Source organism: Mobula hypostoma, chromosome 8, assembly GCF_963921235.1.
Source record: "Mobula hypostoma chromosome 8, sMobHyp1.1, whole genome shotgun sequence".
Classification (NCBI taxonomy): Eukaryota; Metazoa; Chordata; class Chondrichthyes; order Myliobatiformes; family Myliobatidae; genus Mobula; species Mobula hypostoma.
Genome location: NC_086104.1, coordinates 176386 through 197922, shown reverse-complemented (window position 1 = coordinate 197922; position 21537 = coordinate 176386). Strand labels below are relative to the sequence as shown.

Here is a 21537-nt window from a genome sequence, read left to right as displayed (position 1 = left end):
CACTCAGTGGCTACTCTATTAGGTACAAGAGGTCCAAGTAATGTGGCCTGAGTGGCTTCACAGGGTTTCTAGTGGAGATGGCCATTGCAAAGTTGGAGAAGCAGGTATTTATTTTCAGAATGCACTGGAGAATGGTGCCTTGTACCACAATCCCCACAACTCCTGGTGAAATCCGGATCTGCACCTGGATGGGAAATGTCGTCAACAAGACTCAACAAGGCACAATACCTGAGAGCTGGCAGCCCCAGTGCCGTTACTCCCGGCTGGAGAAGTCCTTTGGACACCCAGTCACACCCTACTTCAGGCAAACCTTCTTGTGTTCATGTTTTCTACTTTATCTGTTCTAATCCTGGTGAAACCCTTCTACCTCTTCTCCAAAGTCTCCACACCCTTCCTGTAATTGGGTGACCAGAACTGCACACCATTCAAATGTGGCTGAAAAAAGTTTTCTGTAGCTGTGACATGACTTCCTGATTTCACTACTCAGTGCTCCAACTGATGAATGCAAGTGGCCTGTCTGCCTTCTTCACTCCCTATCTACTTGCGTTACCACTTTCGGAGAGCTCTCGGACTTGTGACCCAAAATCCCTCTGTATGTCAGTGCTCCTAAGAATCCTGCCATTTCTAAAGTGGATTTAATGAGTTTTTTTTTGCAGAGAGGATGAGTTGCTAAAGGAAGTAACAGTGTCAAATCCAATCACTACATTTAAGAGCACAAGTAGACAGGATGGTAAAGATGGCATACGGTACACTTGGTTGGGACATTGAGTATAAAGTTAGGAAGTCAAAGAGCAGCTATATAAGGTTTTGGTTTGCTCACAGCTCGAGTACCATCAGTTCTGGTCTCCATATTACAGGAAGGCAGCTGGATCTCTACTTTCGCAGGAGTTTAAAAGGAGATTTAACATGTCACGTCATCAAAACTGACAAATTCCTACAGATGTACAGTGACCGATGCATTGTGGCCTGGTATGGGAACTCCTGTACAGGACAATATAAGAGTGGTGGGATCTCCTGTACAGGACGAGATGAGAGTGGTGGGAACTTCCGTACGGGACGAGATGAGAGCGGTGGGATCTCCCATACGGGACGAGATGAGAGTGGTGGGAGCTCCTGTACAGGACAATATGAGAGTGGTGGGAACTCCCGTACGGGACGAGATGAGAGTGGTGGGAACTCCTGTACGGGATGAGATGAGAGAGGTGGGAACTCCCGTACGGGACGAGATGAGAGTGGTGGGAACTCCTGTACGGGATGAGATGAGAGTGGTGGGAACTCCCGTATGGGATGAGATGAGAGTGGTGGGAACTCCCGTACGGGACGATGTGAGAGTGGTGGGAACTCCTGTACGGGACGAGATGAGAGTGGTGGGAGCTCTTGTACAGGACAAGATGAGAGTGGTGGGCTCAGTTCAAGTTTCATTACCGCTACAGTTCTCAAGAAGGAGACATTCATCATCAGGGACCTCACCATCTATATCCTCTTCTCAATACTGCCATCTGGCAGGAGGTACACGAACCTGAAGACTCACCCACCAAGGTTCAACAATAACTTCTTCCCCACTGCCGTGCGTGAGGTTTAAATCTACTTGTTTAAGAAAGTGAGAGGAAACTTCATCATAATGTAATCGGCCCAGAGAGGCCTTGTGGAGAGGATGTCTGGTCATGGGGAAATTGAGACCAAGGATCACCCACGCGCGCATGAGGTAAAAAATTATTCCCCCATGCTCTAATCCTGGAAACTGTCTTCATCAAGAGGTGGTGCAAGCAGACACTTTGAAAGGCAGATGTAGTTGGAGCAAAGGTGTCACAGGATTTTGGAGATGGGATGCTGAGGTTCCAATTCGATCAACCATAATCTTTCATTGAATGGTGGAACAGGCCTACTCCTGCTCCTAATCCAGAGGTTCATTGGAGAAATATAAAGAATATACTTGTAATGAACAGTCCTCAATATTTGGTGAAAAAGAGTTGGAGGTTATATCAATATGAGCAAGGAAGGCAACTGAAATCCAAAGGACAGCTGTATCAACAAGGATCATTTTTCGTCAGTGCTGAAATGGACTGCTAAATACAAATGTTCCCGTCACACAAACCACAGCCTATTCAGTTAACTGACTTCTGACAGAGTTGGCAATTAGAAATAGTGTCTATTGATTACACCAGAATATAGTTAGGGGAAAGATTTCTGTTATGGTTATGGCATGTGCGAGATTGGAGACGATCCAGGAAAAGAAGGAGACTGTGATGGAACGACAGGAGGCAGTTGAGGGATCTTTTGAAAGTGTTGACACATTCAGGGCTGGGGCGAGTTCGAATGTTTCGGGAAGGACACAAACCGATGGAGTATTTGCCTAGTGAAAGCATTGAAGAACTGTACTTCCCTGAGCAGCAGGGAATTTCCCAGAAGACTGAGGGGAGATTGAGGAAGGTGGTGACTCTCCCTGACAAAGCTCCATTGCAGATGAGATGGAGCTCCTTAAGAAGAGAACAGTCTTGTGTGTGTTTGTCTTGATGAGGCTTGGTGAGTAGGATCAGTGAGAATCCCAAAGCGTTTTACACTGATATTGAGAAAACTAGGTCACTCAGGGATAAAGGAGGGAATTTGTATTTGGAGTCAGGGCAAGTGGCTGAAGTACCATATGAGTACTTGGTACTGGTATTTACCGAGGAGAAGGATTTGGACGATAGTGAAAGGAACGTGGGGCATATTAATGTACAGGGACATCTGAGATGCAGTTACAGATTTGGGGAGAGATGGGGCAGATGGAGTTTAATCTGGGCAAGTGTGAGGTGTTGCCCTTTGGGAGGTCAATGAAAGGAGAAAGTATACAGTTAATGATAGACCTCTTAACAGCACTGAGGTACAGAAGGGTCTTGGGGTTCAGGACCATGCATCACTGAAAGTAGATAAGATTGTAAAATATGCTGGAGTACAAGAGTTGGAGGTTATATTGTAGTTGTATAAAACTTTAATCAGACCACACTTGTGGAGTATTGTGTGCAGTTGTGGCCACCCCTTTCTAGGAAGAATGTAAAGACTGTGGGGAGGGTAGCCTGGATTAGAGGCTACGAGAGGACAGGCAAACATGGGTTGTTCTCCCGAGGCTCAGGGCAGAGCTGACAAGAGTTTTTTTTAATGTTATGAGAAGCGTAACGGGGGAAAGCATTCAGAATCTTTCCTCGAGGATAGACATGCCAAGCAACAGAGGACATGCTTATAAGGTCAGAGAGGGAAGTTTAAAGGTTCAAAGGTACAGTTTAATGTCAGAGAACTATATACAACAAACATCTTTTTCTTCGTAACTATCCACAAAAACAGAGGAGTGCCCCCAAAGAATGAACAACAGTTAAATGTTAGAACCCTGAAGTTCCCCCCCCAGCTCCTCCCTCCCACGTATAAGCGGCAACGACCAACAATTTCCCTTCCCCCACCAGCGAAAAAAAAACATCAGCACCACCACAGAGAACTCAAGCGTGAGGAAAGCAATAGCTAAGACACAGACTTACCTAAAGGTGCAGGTATGTTATGCAGAGAACTTGAACTTTCTACAGGGGCACATTTGACAGCATCTTGACTGGCTGCACCACTGCCTGGTGTGGGAACTGTACCTCCCTTAATCGCAGGACTCTGCATTGAGTGGTGCGGACACTGCAGTGCATCTGTAGTTGTGAACTTCCCATGATTCAGGACATTTACAAGGACAGATGTGTAATAAGGGCCTGTAGGATCATTGCGGACCCAAGCCATCCCAACCACAATCTATCCCAGCTGCTACCATCTGGGAATCAGTAGTGCAGCATAAAAGCCAGGACCAACAGGCTCTGGGACAGCTTCTTCCACAGGGCCATCAGACTGATTAATTTACGCTGACATGAGTGTACTCTGTATTACATTGACTGTTCTAATTATTATAAATTACTATGAATGCACATTGCACATTTAGATGGAGACATAATGAAAAGATTTTTACTCCTCATGTGTGTGAAGGATGTAAGAAATCAAGTTAACTCAATTTAGAGAATGGTAGGTGGTTGGAATCGGTAGCCAGGAAACAGGAAATCTAGTGGAGTTTAAGAGGATTTTAGATTGGCACATGGATAGGAAGAGCACGGAGGGATATGGATGAGACACAGGAAGAGGATATTTAGTACAAATTGACAAGATCAGTACAAGATTCTGGACTGAAATGCCTGTCCAAAGTTGTATTGTATGTACAATGATACTGTATATGGAATAACAGGAGTACGTACAATGATACTGCATATGGAAAAACAGGAGTATGTACAATAAGACCATAAGACCATAAGACAAAGGAGCAGAAGTCGGCCATTCGGCCCATCGAGTCTTCTCCGCCATTTTATACAATGATACTGTATGTACAATGATACTGTATATGGAAAAACAGGACTATGTACAATGATACTGTATGTACAACAATACTGTATATGGAATAACAGGAGTATGTACAATGATACTGTATGTACATGATATGGTCCACCACGAAGCTACATATCCAGGTTTACATCTTTGTGTGTAATAAGATCAATCCAAGAACTTGTTTGCCTCTGAACACCACCATTATAACCAATGAACCAGAATGCTTTTACTACTGTGGGTACAATTATCACAAATTTCCAAATCGTGGGATACGATCACATATTACCACACCGTGGGGTGTGATTATCTCTCATTAACACACCATGGGCTACGATTATCACACATTACCAAACTCTGGTGTACAATTATCATACAATATCACACCCTGGAGTACGATTATCACATATTACAACACCGTGGGATACGATTATCACACATTACAACACCGTGGGGTACGATCATACATTACCCCACAGTGGGGTACAATTATCACACATTACCACTCCGTGGGGTACAATTATCACTCATTACCAAACTTTGGTGTACAATTATCACACAAAATCATACCCCAGAGTACGATTATCACACATTACCCCACCGTGGGGTTTGATCACTCATTACCACACCGTGGGGTACGATTATCTCTCATTACCACACCTTGGGGTACGATTATCACACATTACCACACCGTGGAGTACGATTATCTCTCATTACCACACCGTGGGGTACGATTATCACACATTACCACACCGTGGGGTACGATTATCTCTCATTACCCCACCGTGGTGTACGATCACATATTACCTCACTGTGCTGCATTATGGTAATCTATTGGGTCACAGTTACGTTATTTACAGCCTGCACTTCTAAATCTCTCCAGAGGGTGACGTGCTCATTTTTTCAAGCACCTCAGAGTTCTGGAGCACACAGAAAGGTGCGTAAAAAGTTCCATTCCATTGCATATATTTTAATGGTTCAAATTTAACTTTGGATTACTAACAAAATGGCATTTTATTATTTCAGATTCCCGTGCTGGTGTAAACTCAGTGCTGATAGTGAGCCTTTGCTGACAACTGTTCCCTAAAGCTGGCTACATGGGTCGTGGGAATACGTTGGGCAAAGTGGCCTTTATCAGCTGCGACTCCGCTGATAGGAATTGCAGAGTTGGGATACAATAGTTGCTGGTTCGATGGGGCTGGGGCAGAGTTGGGACATTGCGGTGGTTTGGTTGATAGGTATGGGGCAAAGTTGGGACATAGTGATTCCTGGGTCGAATGGTGGTGGTGCCGGGGCAGAGTTAGGATACAATGGTTGCTAGGTCGATGGGTGGTGGGGCCGTAGAAGAGTTGGGATATAATGGTTGCTGGGTCGATGGTTGGGAACACCCCAAGGCATTCTACAAGTATGTGAACAGCAAGAGGATAAGACGTGAAAGACTAGGACCAATCAAGTGTGACAGTGGAAAAGTGTGTTGGGAACTGGAGGACATACCGGAGGTACTTACTAAATACTTTGCTTCAGTATTCACTACGGAAAAGGATCTTGCTGATTGTAGGGATGACTTGCAGTGGACTGAAAAGCTTGAGCATATAGACATTAAGAAAGAGGATGTGCTGGAGCTTTTGGAAAGCATCAAGTTGGATAAGTCTCCGGGACTGGATGAGATGTACCCCAGGCTACTGTGGGAGGTGAGGGAGGAGATTAATGAGCCTCTGGCAATAATCTTTACATCATCAATGGGGGTGGGAGATGTTCTGGAGGATTGGAGGGTTGCAGATTTTGTTCCCTCATTCAAGAAAGGTTGTAGAGATAGCCCAGGAAATTATAGACCAGTGAGTCTTACTTCAGTGGTTGGTATGTTGATGGCGAAGATCCTGAGAGGCAGGATTTATGAACATTTGGAGAGGCATAATATGATTAGGAATAGTCAGCATGGCTTTGTCAAAGGCAGGTCAGGCCTGACAACCCTGATTGAATTTTTTGTGATGAGACTAAACACGTTGACCTGGATGAGGAAACGGAGGGATGGGTTAGTAAATTTGCTGATGACACAAAGGTTGGGGGTGTTGTGGATAGTGTGGAGGGCTGTCAGAGGTTACAGCAGGACATCAATAGGATGCAAAACAGGGCTGAGAAGTGGCAGATGGAGTTCAACCCAGATAAGTGTGAGGTAGTCCATTTTGGTAGGTCAAATATGATGGCAGAATATAGTATCAATGGTAAGGCTCTTGGCAGTGTAGAGGATCAGAGGGATCTTGGGGTCTGAATCCATAGGACATTCAAAGCTGCTACACAGCTTGACTCTGTGGTTAAGAAGTCATACAGTGCATTGGCCCTCATCAACCGTGGGATTGAGTTCATGAGCCAAGAAGTTACAGCTGTATACGACCCTGATCAGACCCCAGTTGGAGTACTGTGCTCAGTTCTGGTCACCTCACTACAGGGAGGATGTAGAAACTATAGAAAGGGTATAGAGGAGATTTACAAGGATGTTGCCTGGATTGGGGAGCATGACTTATGAGAACTGGTTGAGTGCACTTGGCCTTTACTCCTTGGAGCGACGGAGGATGAGAGGTGACCTCATAGAGGTGTATAAGATGATGAGAGGCATTGATTGTGTGGATAGTCAGAGGCTTTTTCCCCAGAGCTGAAATGGCTAGCATGAGAGGGCACAGTTTTAATGTGCTTAGAAGGAGGTACAGAGGAGATGACAGGGGTAAGTTTTTTTTACATAGAGAGTGGTGAATGTGTGGTATGGGCTGTTGGTGACTGTGGTGGAGGCGGATACGATAGGGTATTTTAAGAGACTTTTGAATAGGTACATGGAGCTTAGAAAAATAGTGGGCTATGGGTAACTCTAGGTAATTTCTAGAGCAAGTACATGATTGGCACAGCATTGTGGGCCGAAGGGCCTGTATTGTGCTGTAGGTTTTCTATGTTTCTATGTCTTTCTTTTCAAACCTTTTTATTGGTATATTATACAAAAGAAATAACACAAGTACATTGAAGTAACAACACTTACAATGTCTCAAAAAAGACATTATCTTAAAGATTGAAAAAACAAATTTGTGATAACAGAAAAAAACCTAATAAGCAGAAAAAATGAGAAAAAAAAAGAACCCATTAGGTGTACAACCCTGGAGCCATGCGTTTCTATGTTTCTGTGTCGATGGGTCGGAAGGGCTGGGGCAGGCTTGGGACAAAGTGGTTGATGGATGGGGCTGGGGCAGAGTTGGGGGTGGAGTTGGGATACAGTGGTTGCTGGGTCAATGGGTTGGTGTGGCCGGAGCAGAGTTAGGAGGCTGTGGTTGTTGGGTCAATGGGTTGGTTGAACCAGGGGCAAAATTGGGATACAATGGTTGCTGGGTCGATTGGTTGGTGGGACCAGGGCAGAGTTGGAAGGCTGTGGTTGCTGGGTCGATGGGTTGGTGAGGCAGGGAGCAGAGTTGGGGTATGGTAGTTGCTGGGTTGATGGGTCGGTGGGACGGGGGGCAGATTTGGGAGGCTGTGGTTGCTGGGTCAATGAATAGGAGGAAAAGATGAAGGTGGAGCCAGGGGAAGGGGGAGAGGATGGAGGTGAAAACTGAGTCTGAAAGGTGATAGGTGGAATGAGGGAAGGAGGAGGAATGAATCTGTATGATGGAAAAGGAAGGAGAGGGAGAGTGTCTTAACCTTGGTGAGTGCACATAGATAGAATATTGAAGAGTACAGCACAGGACAGACCCTTCGGCCCACAATGTTGTGCTGAACCAATTACATTAGTAATTAAATTAATCCCTTCCGGAAGCACAACTTCCATATCCTTCCATTTTCCTTATAATCATGCACCTATCTGAATGTGTTTTAGGATTCTCTAAGTATCTCTAGCACCACCCCAGGTAGTGCATTCCAGGCACCCATGACTCTTTGTGTAAAAGAACTTGCCCATCACATTGCCTTTGAAATTGCCCCCTCAGACATTAAATGAACACCCTCTGGTATTAGATGTTTCAATTCTGGGAGAAGGATACTGTCTGTCTTCTCCCTCTATGCCACTTTCAGATCTCCTATCAGTCTCCAGTGCTCCAGAGAAAACAGCCCAAGGTTATCCAGCCTTTTGTGACAGCACATACCCTCTAAACCAGGTAGCATCCTGGTAAACTTCTTCTGCATCCTCTCCAAAACCACAACGCCCTTCCTGTAGTGGGGCAACCAGAACTATACACAATACTGCAGATGTGGCCGAACCAGAGTTTATAAAGTTACTACATAACCTCTTCAATACATTGACTGACAAAGGCCAGCTTTCCAAATGCCCTCTTAACTGCCTGATCAACCTGTGTAGCTGGAGTAGGAAGCCCCACCAGCCAGGCCATGCTCTCTTGTCATATTGTTTTCAGGAAGAAGGTACAGGATCCTCAGGGCTCACATCACCAGGTTAAGGAACAGTAATTAACCCTCAACCATTAGGCTCTTAAAGAACATAGAAATAGGAGCAGGAGTAGGCCATCCGGCCTATCGAGCCTGCCCCGCCATTCAATAAGATCATGGCTGATCTGTCTGTAAACTCAGCTCCATCTACCTGCCTTTTCTCCACAACCCTAAATTCCCTTGCTATGTAAAAACCTATCTAACTGTTTCTTAAATATATTTAGTGAGGAAGCCTCAAACTGGGCAGAGAATTCCACAGATTCACCACTCTCTGGGAAAAACAGTTTCTCCTCATCTCCATCCTAAATCTTTTCCCCAGAATCATTAGGCAATGTCTTGAACCAGAGGGGATAACTTCACCAAACATCCCTTGTCCTGCAGTTGAAATGTTCCCCCATCCTATACACTGACTTATAAGGACTTTTTATTGATGATTTACTTACTATTGTTAATTCTTATTCATTTGTGTATTTGCACAGTTATGCTCATTTACACACTGGAGCTCTGCTCATCGACTCTATTGCGGTTATTGGATTTACTGAGTAAACCCACAAGGAAATGAAATTAACAGTTACAGATGGTGACAGACATCTACTTTGAGAATAAATGTAACTTAAACTTTCAAATATGATGCATCCTGGCCCCCTCACCGGTAGTGAATGGAATTAACTCCAGCACAGCTCTGGATCAATCATCCATTCAACAACCTCTCCATGTGGAAATACAACTCACAGGACCACCCCCCACAATTACCATCAGATCCACACTACACATCACACTATCCGTGTGAGCAATTACCATCAGATCCACACAGCACATCACCCTCTCTGTGACATTAAAAAACGAACAATGATTTTTAATGAATCCAGTCTGATCAACAGGAATAATTTGAGACAATACCTTCTCCAGTCTAGTTGCTAATATTTTAGAAAACATCTTGGAATCCACATTCAAGAGGGATATAGGCCTATATGATGCAGACACAGTAGGGTCTTCATCTTTTTTTAAGAATTAAAGAAATAGTAGCGCCATAAAAGGATTGTGGTAATTTACCTTCAGATAATGCATCCTCAAAAATTCTATATAGCCAAGGTGAGAGAATATTAGAAAAGGATTTTAAAAATTCTACTGTGTAACTATCCAGACCAGATGCTTTACCTGAACTCATTGAAGAAATAGCATTTTCAATTTCATCTTCAGTAATGGGAGCATCTAATACTAAACATTCATTGAATGATAATTTCAGAAAATTCAGTTTCCTTAGAAATTCGTGCATTATAGTCGAATCAACAGGAAATTCTGATTGGTATAGTGAAGTGTAAAATTCCTGAAAGGAATTATTTATCTCATCATGGTCAACGGTCAAGGTACCATGTCTTTTACGAATCTTAAGAATCTGATGTTTGACCAAAGCAGTTTTCAATTGATTGGCCAGTAATTTACCGGAGTTATCACCATGTATATAAATCTTAGTTTTAATTAATTGATTTTCGATCGAGGATGTTAGCAATAAACTATGCTCCACTTGAAGTTCAGATCTCTTTTTATAAAGCTCCTTACTAGGAGAAATAGAGTATTCCTTATCAATGTCTTTAATCTTATCAACCAGCATATGTATTTCATTATTAATTCGTTTTTTCAGACCAGCAGAGTATGAAATAATTTGACCACATATATATGCCTTAAGAGAGTCCCATAGTACCCCACTAGAAATTTCTTCAATAACATTTGTTGAAAAGAAATCGATCTAATCCTTAATAAAATTAATAAATTTCAAGTTATTCATTTTTTAAGTATTAGGAGATTAATGAATATTGCTTATACTCCTTGTGATGCCAAACCAAGTTATCAGACGATTGATGCTAATGAGAGAGATAAGGGAGACAATGGAGAAACGTTCAAAATGTTAATGAGAGAGGAGAGAGAAATTAACAGAAAAGAAACACAATTCAGAATATTCACAGACCGGTTGCTTTGAACTTGAACTGTTTCAAGTTTGATGGACAGGCGATACCCCAGCAGGGGGATAAGAAGAACAGGTTTGTTAAGGCACGGGACACACGACGAGATCACGAGATAACGAGACCCTGGAAGAGCGGTATGCCCCCACAAGTTGGTGGAGTTTGGAGGTCTGGTTCGCGGGAAGCGACCATAGACTCACAGGGTGCAAAGGTACGATCGGTGGGAACCTGGTGTGTGTGTCCGCCCTTGTCTGGGTGCCGGGTTCACCATGGAAGAACAGTCGTATCCGGAACGGAGCGGTCACAGTCGGTGACCACAGCGGGATAGAAGACATAAAAGGGTCCACCCAAAAACCAACTGCAAAGACATTAAAGGTCTGCCTGAATCAAACTGCAATCCCTCCCCTCTCTCTCTCTCTCCAACGGCACAACAGTGATTACTGCAAACTGTACTAAGCTGAACTGAACTCTGCGTCACTTAAGACTGATCATTTTACCCTTAGACTGCGATAGAGCTTGGTTTGATTCCTATTACCTAGTTCTGTGTACATGTGTGTATTATCATTGCTAACCTGTTGCATTTATATCCTTACGATTAGAGGACTGTGTTACTTATTTCTTTAATAAAACTTTATTAGTTCCTAGTAATCCAGACTCCAATGAGTGGTCCATTTCTGCTGGTTTGGCAACCCAGTTATGGGGTACATAATGTAAGTGGGGGCTCATCCGGGATTTGAACGCCAAATTTGGGACTGGGTAAATTGATTGGGTTAAAATTCCCGAAAGAAAGAAAGGGCAAACAGCAGAAATGGAGATTGAGGAATTTCTAAAGGCGCCAACCTTGGAGGCATTAGAGGATGCCAGGAAATCAGAATTGGCGACTGTTGCCAAACGGTTGAATTTTTTTAAGGGGAAGTTGACAATGAGGAGAGCGGAGATGCACAGAGCTATCATAGAGCATTATGTATCTAAAGGTGTGTTTCCCCAAGGGGAGCTGGAGGTGGTATCTATAGGCAAACCTGGTGGAGAGGCGGTGCAGCTGCAGATGGAAAAATTGAGACTTGAGCACGAGTTCTGGGTAAGGCAGCTATAACAAGAAGAGAAACAGTTAGAACAGCGAGAGAGAGAGGCAGTTAGAACGACGAGAAAGAGAGAGAAGCAGAAGGAAAGGGAATTTGAGCTGGAGAAGTTAAGGATGACGCCAGCGCAGGGCCCCATGCCAAACCAAGGTGGAGGGTTCAGGGCGACCCAGGAGGTTAGGCTGGTTCCTCCATTTGAGGAGGTCGATGTTGATCGGTACTTTCTACATTTTGAAAAAGTCGCTGCAAGTCAGGACTGGCCAAGGGATAAGTGGGCTGTTTTGTTTCAGAGCGTACTTAAAGGAAAAGCCCAGCAAGCTTACTCGGCATTGTCCGCAGAAGATGCCCAGAGGTATGATGTGGTGAAAGAGGCAATACTCAAGAATTATGAGTTGATCCCGGAGGCACACCGGCAGAGGTTCCGGAATGTGAGGAAGCAGAGGGGCCGCATGTATTTAGAGTTTGCCCGTGAGATGCAGATGTATTGTAAGCGTTGGTGCACCTTGAAAGGGGTCAATGGGGATTATGACAGACTGCTACAGCTAATACTGATTGAGCAATTTAAAGGTTGTGTCCCTGAAGGTATGTGGCCCTATCTAGATGAGAAAGAGGCAGAAACCTTAGCCGCAACTGCTAAGTTTGCAGATGAGTATGCGTTAACACACAAAGCAAAGTTTACCCCAAGTAAAAGCTACCACAAGGGTAGTCGAGAGAGTGGAGGGAGTCCGTTGGAAAAGCCAGAAAGTAAGCCGGGGACTAGTGAGGAGGATAAGGAAGACAGGAAGCAGTTTGGTAGGAAGTCTCCTGGGGTCGTATGCTATAATTGTGGGAAAGCCGGTCACTTTGCGTCCAGGTGTTTTGCCCCAAAGAAGGAGACAGGGAAAGGAAAAACGACGACTCCGACTGGCTGTATTAGCCAGCAAACAAACTGCTAGGGGAGAAGAGGTCTGATAGAGTTCAGGAAGGGTGCGAGAAATTTATTTTGGCCGGATTGGTATCAGTGAAGGAGGGGTTAAATCCGGTTCCAGTACGGATCTGGAGAGACACTGGGGCTTGTCAGTCATTGATCTTAAAGAGTGTGTTAGACTTTAGTTCAGAGACCCAGACTGGGGAGGTCAGTGTGATAAAAGGCATTGGGAAAGGGACTGAAGCAGTACCTTTGCACCAGGTACACCTAAAAAGCGACTTGGTCTCCGGACCGGTCACGATGGGGGTGAGGCCCGAATTACCGATGGAAGACGTGGAGGTCTTACTCAGTAATGACCTCGCCGGTAGAAATGTGTTCTCAGCAGTAAAACTGACAAGCAAACCTGCCAGGATTGAAGACCCGCCCATAGACTCACAGGTTTATCCCGTTTGCGCAGTGACTTGGCGCATGTCCAGAAAGACTGTCGAAGCGAATGTAGATTTAGCTGAGACGTTTTTACCAGCCTTGTACCAGGAGGGGTTAGAAAGTGAGAAGAAGGAGCTTAGTGAAACGGAAGGAAGTGAGGGATTTGAGGTGGACAGGCACAAGAACGAGACGAGGAGCCAATGGTTTTGACGGAGACAGCTCTCTCCGAAGCAGAATTAAAAAAGGAGCCAGTGGGCTATTATGTGAAGAAGGGAGTACTAATGAGGAAATGGAGACCAAGTACCGTGCCCGCAGATGAGGAATGGGGTGTGGTGCACCAGGTGGTAGTGCCGAAAATTTATAGGTACGAGATTTTTAACCTGGCTCACAAGATAACCCTTGGTGGATATTTTGAGGTGAGGAAGCCAGTCGATACAATTATGAAAGAGTTTTACTGGCCGAGCATGAGGGAGGATATTATTGAGTATTGTAGATGTGAGCCGACACAGTTAGAGTCTATTGATGTGTTAACAGCTTGCCACGATAAGCGAGCAGACCTAGTTGGTGTTATCACGAAAATTAATGAGGCTAGGGTGCCACCTGATAAGGGGAAAACCCATATTGAAAACATAAGTGTGGTGCCAACCAGATAGGAGAACTCTATTGTTTTGGCTAACTTTGCTGATAAGGTCTCCCCTTAACCCCCGAACAGAGCGAGCCGCTGAGAAAGCTAATTAACCGGCACGCAGACGTATGTCCGGATGTCCAGAGGCGATGCAAAGAGCCGGGACGTGGTGTTGTTGTCACATCAGGTCAGCCTAGTAAGCAACACCCCTATAGGATGATTAATTCAGTGACAAAAGGGCTAAAGAACGCAGAAGTGTATATTGATGATTTAGTGGTCTGGAGTGACACGTGGGAGGAGCACATTGTGGAACTGTTTAAATGGCTGTTTGAAGCCTGCCTGACAGTGAACCTCGCAAAAAGTGAATTTGGCCACGCGAAGGTCACTTATATGGGACTTGTGGTGGGACAGGGGCAGCTGGCACCGATGCAGGCTAAGGTGCAGGCTATCTCTGAAGTCCCCACCCCAACAGACAAGAGAGCCCTGAGAAGGTTCCTGGGGATGGTGGGGCACAATCCGAAGTTTTGCAAAAACTTTGCGGATATTACCCTCCCTCTTACTAAGCTCTTGCCAAAGAATGCGAAGTTTGTGTGGGACGACCTTTGTTATATTTGGCCGGCACGGAAACCATTGATAATTTACACTGATCACAACCCATTAGTGTTTTTGGCCACTATGAAGGATAAAAGCCAAAGGTTACTAAGTTGGAGCCTGGACTTACAGGAATTTGATATTAAAATAAAACATATAAAAGGAACGGACAATGTGATTGCTTACTGTCTGTCGAAGTGTTGAAAACTTAAAGTCCTCTGTATTAGCCGAATAGCTGATGACCCTGTATATCAGTATGTATCTAATAATGTGCATTCATGCCCATGATTTTTACCCCGGTAAAAATCCTTTGAAGGGTAGGGGTGTGACGCCAAACCAAGCTATCGGGCGATTGATGCTAATGAGAGAGATAAGGGAGACAATGGAGAAACGTTCAAAATGTTAATGAGAGAGGAGAGAGAGATTAACAGAAAAGAAACACAATTCAGAATATTGACAGACCGGTTGCTTTGAACCTGAACTGTTTCAAGTTTGATGGACAGACGATACCCCAGCAGGGGGATAAAAAGAACAAGTTCGCTAAGGCACAGGACACACGACGAGATCACGAGATAACGAGACCCTGGAAAGAGCGGTGTGCCCCCACAAGTTGGTGGAGTTTGACGACCATAGACTCACAGAGTGTAAAGGTACGATCGGTGGGAACCTGGTGTGTGTGTCCGCCCTTGCCTGGGTGCCGGGTTCACCGCGGAAGAACGGTCGTATCCGGAACGGAGGGGTCACAGTCGATGACCACAGCAGGATAGAAGACATAAAAGGGTCCACCTGAAAACCAACTGCGAAGACATCAAAGGTCTGCCTGAATCAAACTGCAATCCCTCCCCCCAACGGCACAACAGCAATTACTGCGAACTGTACTAAGCTGAACTGAACTCTGCGTCACTTAAGACTGATCATTTTACCCTTAGACTGCGATAGAGCTTGGTTTGATTCCTATTATCCTAGTTCTATGTACATGTGTGTATTATCATCGCTAACCTGTTGCATTTATATCCTTACAATTCGAGTACTGTGTTACTTATTTCTTTAATAAAACTTTATTAGTTCCTAGTAATCCAGACTCCAACGAGTGGTCCATTTCTGCTGGTTTGGCAACCCAGTTACGGGGTATGTAACATCCTTCATCTAGAATTCCAGAATGTGTCATTTCACTAGATGCTGAGAAAGCATTTGACAGAGTTGAATGGACATATTTATTTACTATGCTTGAGAAATTTAATTTCAGTCCAATATTTATATCTTGGATTGGGATACGAATTGACAATAAACTGGATTGGTCAAAGAACACTGAGGCTGTCTACAAGAAGGATCAGAGCCATCTCTATTTCCTGAGGAGACTGAGGTCCTTTAACATCTGCCGGACGATGCTGAGGATGTTCTACGAGTCTGTGGTGGCCAGTGCGATCATGTTTGCTGTTGTGTGCTGGGGCAGCAGGCTGAGGGTAGCAGACACCAACAGAATCAACAAACTCATTCGTAAGGGCAGTGATGTTGTGGGGATGGAACTGGACTCTCTGACGGTGGTGTCTGAAAAGAGGATGTTCTCTAAGTTGCATGCCATTTTGGACAATGTCTCCCATCTGCTACATAATGTATTGGTTGGTCACAGGAGTACATTCAGCCGGAGACTCATTCCTCCGAGATGCAGCACTGAGCGTCATAGGAAGTCATTCCTGCCTGTGGCCATCAAACTTTACAACTCCTCCCTTGGAGGGTCAGACACCCTGAGCCAATAGGCTGGTCCTGGACTTATTTCCTGGCATAATTTACATACTACTATTTAACTATTTATGGCTTTATTACTATTTAATTATTTATGGTGCAACTGTAATGAAAACCAATTTCCCCCAGGATCAATAAAGTATGACTATGACTATTAATATATCTTACCCCTTCGGCGTCGGTATTTACCAATAATCAAAGATCTCCCTTTTTTCAGTTGTTTCGTGGCACCAGGCAAGGTTGTCCTCTTAGTCCATTGTTATTTGATATTGCTTTGGAACCTCTGGCCATTGCTATTTGTGAATCAACTAATATATTTGGTATCACCCGGGGGAATGAAATACTTAAGTTATCACTATATGCTGATGATTTATTACTATATATCTCTAACCCCGAAAAGCCTATTCCAGCAGTAATATCCTTGCTTGATCAGTTTAGTAATTTTTCTGGCTACAAATTGAACCTTAATAAGAGCGAACTCTTCCCTTTAAATATGCAGGTTCCAATTTATAGATGTTCACCATTCAGAATGTTTACTAATTATTTTACTTATCTGGGTGATAAAATTACTAAGAAACATAAGGATTTACTTAAGTATAATTTTTTACCTTTAATTGATCAGGTTAAACAATTGTTTACTAAATAGTCCCCACTGTTTCTATCAATACTTGGTCAAATTAATACTATTAAGATGATTGTCCTACCTAAATTTTTATACTTGTTTCAAGCATTACCAATTTTCATTTCTAAATCCTTTTTTGATACTTTAGATTCTAAAATTTCTTCATATATATGGCAAAATAAAAATCTTAGATTAAGTAAAATATATTTACAGAAGTCTAAAAAGGATGGTGGTTTAGTATTGCTGAATTTTAGATTTTACTATTGGGCAATTAATATTCGATATTTAATATTTTGGACACAAGATTTGGATATAACTTTAACCCCACAATGGGTAACCCTGGAATGTAAATCCGTATAAGGGTTTTTTCTGACTTCCATTTTAGGAACTTCTCTTCCATTTCTTCTTTCTAAATTAAATAAACAAATGATTAATCCATTCCTTTCAGAATTGCAGGCGGTGACAAGTAGGGTAATGCAGGGTTCAGTGCTGGGACTGCCCCTGTTTACAATATATATTAATGATTTAGATGAGGGATTTAAGAGTAACATTAGCAAATTTGCCGATCACACAAAGCTGGGTGGCAGTGTGAAATGTGAGGAGGATGTTATGAGAATGCAGGGTGACTTGGACAGGCCGGGCGAGTGGGCAGATGCAGTTTAGTGTGGATAAATGTGAGGTTATCCACTTTGGTGGTAAGAACGAGAAGGCAGATTATTATCTAAATTGAGTCAAGTTAGGAAAAAGGGAAGTACAATGAGATCTAGGTGTTCTTGTACATCAGTCACTGAAAGCAAGCATGCAAGTACAGCAGGCAGCGAAGAAAGTTAATGGCATGCTGGCCTTCATGAGAAGGGGAATTGAGTATAAGAGCAAAGAGGTCCTTCTGCAGCTGTACAGGGCCCTGGTGAGACCACACCTGGAGTACTGTGTGCAGTTTTGGTCTCCAAATTTGAGGAAGGACATTCTTGCTATTGAGGGAGTGCAGCATAGGTTCACAAGGTTAATTCCCGGGATGGTGGGACTGTCATATGTCGAAAGATTGGAGCGACTGGGCTTGTATACTCTGGAATTTAGAAGGCTGAGAGGGGCTCTTATTGAAACATATAAGATTATTAAGGGATTGGACACGCTGGAGACAGGAAGCATGTTCCCGCTGATGGGTGAGTCCAGAACCAGAGGCCACAGTTTAGGAATAAGGGGTAGGCCATTTAGAACAGAATTGAGGAAAAACTTTTTCACCTAGTGAGTGGTGGATATATGGAATGCTCTGCCCCAGAAGGCTGTGGAGGCCAAGTCTCTGGATGCTTTCAAGAAAGAGATGGATAGAGCTCTTAAAGATAGCGGAATCAAAGGTTATGGGGATAAGGCAGGAACCGGGTACTGATTGTGGATGATCAGCCATGATCACAGTGAATGGCGGTGCTGGTTTGAAGGGCCAAATGGCCTACTCCTGCACCTATTGTCTATTGTCTAATTAAACATACACTACAAATATGGTTTCAATTTCGGAAATGTTTTGGTTTGAACCAATTTATTTTATCAAGCCCTATTATATCTAACTTTTTCTTTCAATCATCTGTTATAGATCAAGCTTTTTCAAATGAAAATGAAGGGTATATTAAGCTTTCGTGATTTATTTTTGGATAGCTGTTTTATGTCTTTTGAACAGTTATCAAATAAATATAATTTGCCTAAATCTCATTTTTTCAGATATTTACAAATTAGAAACTTTTAAAATACTAAGCTACCTACATTTCCAACTTCATATCCATTTGAAATCACGGAAAAAAAATTAGGTTTAAATCCTTATCAGAAGGGTTTAATAGCAATCATTTATGATTTGATTATGAAAATAAATTCAGGTATATCTGATAAAATTAAGACTGAATGAGAAAGGGAACTTCAACTTCATTTACCTACAGAAAAATGGGGAAAATTTTTTCGATTAGTTAATCTGTCCACTTTATGTGCTCACATGTCTAAAGATAAATTAGCTCACTTTTATTCTCATATAAGCCCTATTTGTGATACATGTCATTCTGAAGTTGCTTCCTTGACTCTTATGTTCTGGTCTTGCCCTTTTTGGATAAATATTGGAAAGATATCTTTGATATTATTTCTACAGTTTTGTGTATTGATTTACAACCTCACCCATTACTGTAGTTTTTGGGTTACCAATGATGGAAGATAGTTACTGATCCCCTTCAGCCTGCTGGATGATTGCATTCCTTACATTAATGGCTAGAAGATCTATCTTACTGAATTGGAACGAGGTCAATCCCCCGACTATATTTCAATGGTTTTCCCAAACTATATCTTGCTTAAATTTAGAGAAAATCAGAAGTGGCACCTCTGATGCTTTGGTTAAATTTGAAGAAACTTGGAGACCATTCATTCCACATTTTCATATGATGTAGTTTGACCTTTTCCGAATCCTTTTTTTTATACTGAAAATATACAGATACAGGAGTGGAGTTAACGACATTAATGATCGTATCCAGTGTAATATGTTAGCCCGACTTTGTATTAGTTTAGTTTAGTTTCGCTCAGTTTAGTGTTTTTTTCCTTTCCTAGTTTGGGTTTTTTTTTCTAGTTTTTTTTCCATTCATCATTTGCCATGTTCAGTTATATTTAGAGTTGTGGAGATCTAATATACTTGTACTATCAGCAATTTTATACTTGCAAATGTTAGCTATTAATAATGTAATCCCACTCTGTTTATCAATATTATTGTGATATTTATAATTTATAACTTATAATTTTGAAAATTAATAAAAAGACTTGAAAAGAAAGAACATCACCCTCTCTGTGTAAAACAATTAGCATCACATCCAAAACACACATCACCCACTCCGTGTGAAACAATTAGCATCAGGTCCAAAATACACATCACTCACTCCATGTGAGACAATTACCTTCAGATAAAACACATTACCCTCTCCATGTCAGACAATTACCATCAGTCCACACTACACATCACCCTCTTAATGAGAAACAATTACCATCAGATCCACGTTGCACATCACCATCACAGAGTGAGACAATTACCATCAGATACATACTACACATCACGCTCTCTGTGTCAAACAATTACGATCAGATCCACACGACACATCACCCTCTGTGTGAGAAAATTACCATCAGATCTACACCACACATCACCCTCACTGTATAGAACAATTACAATCAGATCGACACTACACATGACCCTATCCATGTGAAACGATTACCGTCAGATCCACACTACACATCACCCTCTCCGTGTGAAACAATTACCTTCAGATCCACACTACACATCACCTCACCGTGTGAGAAAATGACCTTTCTCCTTTAATAATCTTTTTATTGATTTAGAGAAAACATATATACTGACAAGGGGAGAATTATCTCAAATATATATATCAGCAACAATATAAACAAAAGATGAAATAGATATTATCATAATCATACATAGTAATAAGCAAATAAGCAATATATATTAAAAAAGGACAACTAATTGTCTTATCAATTCATAAAGAGAGGAAAAAAACTTTAAATTTAAAATGAATTGAAAAAAAGGCCCCACAACACAAAAAAAAAGGAGACTGGGTGGTCCATTCGGAGGATACAACCAAGAAAAAAGGAAAGACTTTCTGATCAAATCTAAAACTTGGAAAAAAAATAATTGGAAGAGTAATAAATCATATCAAATGAAAATACAGAATAAAAGGTCACCATATTTGATCAAATTTAAAGGATGTATCAAATGTTCCACCTCTTATTTTCTCGAAATTTAAACAGGACATAATGGAGAAGAGCCGATAAAAGACCATTGGTGGCTTAGTATCCTACCACTTCAATAAATGGCTCTCCAAGTCAATAAAGTCGAAAAGGCTATCTTACGTTGTGCGGAAACAGGAATATTTCCTGCTTCCGATGGGATAATCCCAAAAATTGCTGTAAGCAAATTAGGTTGTAGATCCCGATCCAAAACTTTTGATATCATTTTTAAAATATCTCTCCAAAAGTTATCTAGCTTTATACAAGACCAATACGTATGAGTTAAAGTGGCCAGCTCAGTATTACATCTGTCACAAATAGGATTAATATTGGAAAAAGTACGCGCTATTTTATCCTTTGACATATGGGCCCGATGCACTACCTTGAACTGTGTGAAGGAATAACGGGCACAAATAGATGAGTTATTAACCAAATGAAAAATTTTACTCCATTGATTATCTGAAAATGACTCTTGAAATTCTGATTCCCACCTTCACCGTGCGAAAGAATTACCATCAGATCCACACTACACATCACCCTCTACATGTGAGACAATTACCATCAGATCCACACTACACATCACTCTCTCAGTGTGAGATAATTGCAATCAACTCCACACTACCTATCACCCTGTCAGTGTGAGACAATTACCATCAGGTCCCCTAATCTGAGGAAAGACATCCTTGCCATAGAGGGAGTACAAAGAAGGTTCACCAGATTGATTCCTGGGATGGCAGGACTTTCATATGATGTAAGACTGAATGAACTAGGCTTATACTCGTTGGAATTTAGAAGATTGAGGGGGGATCTGATTGAAACATATAAAATCCTAAAGGGATTGGACAGGCTAGATGCAGGAAGATTGTTCCCGATGTTGGGGAAGTCCAGAACGAGGGGTCACAGTTTGAGGATAAAGGGGAAGCCTTTTAGGACCGAGATTAGGAAAAACTTCTTCACACAGAGAGTGGTGAATCTGTGGAATTCTCTGCCACAGGAAACAGTTGAGGCCAGTTCATTGGCTATATTTAAGA

The 21537-nt window shown here is 42.4% G+C and overlaps 1 protein-coding gene across 1 annotated transcript in view; it reads right to left on the bottom strand.

The window, feature by feature from the left end:
- Positions 1 to 21537, bottom strand: part of LOC134350315 (EMILIN-1-A-like) — a 108811-nt gene that overhangs the window by 63003 nt on the left and 24271 nt on the right. The window lies entirely within an intron of this gene.